Raw genomic sequence first — 4,297 nt, 5'->3', positions numbered from 1 at the left:
GCATCGTCTTGTTGTGCAGCTTCATTAAACGAATTCCTCTGCTCAAACCTTTGCAATACTCTCCAGACATCGCTACGTGCAAATGTGTCTTCCAAGAAAAATATCTGTGTTGCTTGATTTGCCAAAATAAAAGGCTCGTTGGTCTGATACGCCGCCTTGACATTGATGGATTTGAAATAATCATCAGCTTTGGGTTTTGCGATCCTGGAAAACAGGTTATATCAACGACAGCACAACAGAACCACACACCGATGATCCTCGAAACTGGAGCTGTACTGCAACTGAACAATGTCTGTTATGTTAGCATACATTTCAGTTGTCTCTTTGTCGTACATATCCATGCTCATGATGGCACTGTTTTGTGTCTTCCTGCCTTCATCGCATGCAAGGGTGTTGTAGCGCACATCTCCAACAACGCAAGATTCATAATGTCTTACCCGAGTATCAGCACCCATTGCTAGTGAGTAAGGGGCATCATCAACTGCCTGCCCATCCTCCCGCATCTTGTTAACCTATGGTTCGAAAATAGACAAGCTGATCATCTTATGTACTCAATATATTAAACAAACTGACATTGCAATTCAAAAGCTTACATGGCTCTTGAACCATTTCGCAAATCCTGCCATAACCAGTTTGTCAATCTTTCTTGGATTTTGCGGCAGTAACTCCTTTTTGTAGATGTTGCACAACATAGTGATCGCATCAAACATCTAAATATATAAGAATGTGCTGCAAGTTTAGTAGATTATGATGTATAAGTTGCAGTTTTTAGCACTTACTTGATACAAGGTAGTATCTCAGGACAGTTATTCAACACATACCAAACCATTTTGTCCAAATCTTTAGGTTTGTCCTCTTGTCAACTCTTCCCTGTAACTCGAATAGAATAATCGAAAACATTGAGCCCGGGATTGTCTTCACCCACCTCTTTCCTAAGCTGATTAGCTGTTTCAACGTATTTTGAGCAGAATGTCAATGCTTTTGTAGCAATGTAGGGCTCTGCAATGGAACCCTCGGGTCTAGCTCTGTTACTAACATAGCCCTTGAAAGTGCCTAGCCGCCTTTCAATAGGGTACACCCAGCCATACTGTACTGGACCTCTAAGTAGTGCCTCATCAGGTAGATGAACAACCAAATGCACCATCACATCAAAGAAGGCTGGAGGATATATCTTCTCAAGGTCGCATAGGATAGTTGATATCTTGTCTCTAAGATGCTCCAAAGCGAGCATCTATCCTGATATTTCTACTGCAGAGTTCCCTGAAGAATTGTCCCAACTCTGCATCTACTCTGCATAAGTCAGGGCGACCCAATCTTCTAAGGATAACAGGTAAAACCCTTTGAAGTAGGACGTGTCGGTCATGAGTTTTCAACCCTTGTACCTTGTTTCCATCTGCACTAACTCTCCTTTCAGGGTTGGAAGCAAATCCATGTGGGAATCTCGCACATGACAGGACCTCGCAGAATTCTTTTCTTTTTACCTTGTCCAAGACGTACATAGCTGGTGCCATATCCCGTGGTTTACCTTCATCTTGCACCCGCAAATCATGTTTGATACCCAGGTGTGTCAAATCAATCCTAGATTTTAAGGTATCTTTCGTCTTACCTTCAATATTAAGAAGTGTGCCGATAATGCTGTCACATATATTTTTCTCGATGTGCATCACATCAAGATTATGCCGCAGATCCAAATCTTTCCAATACTCCAAGTCCTACAAAGTGGACCTGTGGGTAAACAATAATCTCTTTTCTGCCCTGCCACGCTTACTTTTCTCGCTACCATTACCAGGATGGTTTCCTGGTGTAATAGGCCTGACCTTCTCTAATTCCACTTGCAACTCATCGGCGGTGAGCCTCTTTGGCACATCACGGTTTTCATGCTTTGCATTGAACACATGTCTTCGGTATTTTCTAGGATGCGGCATGTCCTTGGAAAGGAAACGACAGTGTCCAATGTAAAAGATTTTGCTAAGTACTGCGTATGACAGCGGATTCCTATCACAGCAAACACATGCATTGTAATCATGTGTCATTCGCCCTGACATAGTGCCCAAAGCCGGATAATCATGGATGAACCAAATTATAACAACATGCAGAAAGAAATCAGCTGGTGGGCTTCTATATAGGTCTCGAGTGAGAACACCCTCCATAGCTGTTGAAGTTCCTCCACAAGAGGCTCCATGAATAAATCAAAATCCTTTCCAGGACATTTTGGACCTGGGATGACCAAGGCCATCATGTAGTTTGATTCTTTGGTGCATACATTTGGAGGCATGTTGTAAGGGATAACAAGCACTGGCCACATGCTATATGTGGCGCTCTGGTGGCCAAATGGGTTAAACCCATCTGAAGCTAAGCCAAGTCTAATGTTTCTCGGGTCAGTGGCAAACTTTTTGTGTTTATGATTGAAGCTTTTCCACTCACTACCATGAGATGGATGGATCATTACATTCTGATCTATGTACTCCTGGTTCCTAGAATGCCACAATACATCCTCTCTTCTTTCAGCATCATGAAACAGCCTCTCAATCTTGGTATAATTGGAAAATGTCTCAGAACATTATGAGGAATGCTCTTCACAACATCGCCATCTTTCCATCTTGATGATTTGCATTTCGGGCATTCACTTAAGTTGGCATAATCCTTCCAGAACAGAACACAATAATTCATACAAACATGGATCATATCATATCCAATTCCAACTACACGAAGGAAATTCTTCATTTTACTGTAGGTGTGTGGCAGCTCAGACACATCTGGGAAAGATTTATGGAAAGTAGCCAACATCGCATCAAATGATTTGTTGGTCATCCGCTCAGATGTCTTCACTTGAAGAAAGGTGACCATAGCTGAGAATACTGACAGCCTATTTCCTGGGGTGATAGCCACGTTGCATTGTTCCAACATGCGGGCCCATCGTTTTTCTTATGCAGGTGAAAGCTCACGAAATGCATGAGCATTTCGTAGCGTTGTTTTAATGTTGGTCACACTCACTGGCTCCGCCACCACCACCTCCTCCTCCTCTTCCACCTGAGCATCAGGGAGATCAAGATGGTGATCTACTGCTTCCACGTAGTTGACAACATTGGCGTTCACAGCTTCACCATGATGAACCCACCTAGTATATGTGACCGACATCCCATACAAGTGTAGATGATTTTGCACAGTTGACTGGGGTCTTGTAACTGAATTCATACAACTGCTACACGGGAAGAGCACATCTGATTTCGGACCACCATACTCAGCTCTGGTAAAGTTCATGAAGTTTTCAACCCCCTCGACATATGTAGTGGAGAATCTTTGAGCAGAAGTTATCCAAGTCTTGTCCATCTGTTAGACATACAAATTAGTTCTTCTACTAGATATTACAGGAAAAACATATATGCCTTTTGATGAAGTCCAGAAAAAAATACCTAGGTCGATGTCTAAAGTTGTGGCAAGATATTTGGACGAGCAGATCTAAGTAATGAAATATATGTAAAGCTAATTCAGCAAACAGATTTGAGTGCTAAATTATGGCAGGCTACTTATCAGTCAATGAGGCCGAGCACACAGCCATCAAACTATTAAAGGCCACCGCATCAACAAAGATCGAGTATAAAACAATGTAGAGCTGTTTCACCTAACAAAATGGCTACTAGACCATGGCAATCTATGCCACAAGGCAGTATATTTTTTAGCAACTAATCGGCCTTGGCATGCCATCTCAGCTAAGCAGATTGAGTGTGGAACATGGCAAGGAAGCTTCTTAAGCAGAGCATATTGACTGTAAACTACTTTGGCAAACAGTGAGATTAACAGCGTCTATCAACTAACATTCAGTGCTACACCGACATGCACGGGGCCTCAGTCTAGAATGCGTGTACTATGGCAGAAGCTAGGCGCTGTGCGTCTCCACACGAATGTCGCCAGCGGTGGCGTCGCTGACCGCCGTGCGCCTCCACAAGAACGTTGCTAGCGGTGGTGGCGCGGCTAGGGGCGGCAGTCTACGAGAGCGTACTGTGGGAGCGAGAGGATCAACGTGCGTCCCCTCGACGAACCGCGGCGCCGACGTATCGACGCAGTGGGGACGGCGGCTTTGGCGGAGTGAATGGAGTAGAGGGGGACGGGGGGAGGGGGTTTGGGGAATATTATTGGCTAGTTGGCCGCTGGGCGGTTGAATTTGGGATTTGGGGGGGGGGATTTTTTGGGGGGGGGGGGATTCGCGCGGTGGGTGGTGGGAGTTTGGTGCATGGTCGATTTCTCCAAGTGCAGTCCCATGTGTCAGTGAAGAGGCAAGCCGAACCGCGTTCCGTCT

The sequence above is a fragment of the Triticum aestivum genome, chromosome 7B, assembly GCF_018294505.1.
Source record: "Triticum aestivum cultivar Chinese Spring chromosome 7B, IWGSC CS RefSeq v2.1, whole genome shotgun sequence".
NCBI lineage: Eukaryota > Viridiplantae > Streptophyta > Magnoliopsida > Poales > Poaceae > Triticum > Triticum aestivum.
Note: the sequence above shows the minus strand (reverse complement) of the source record.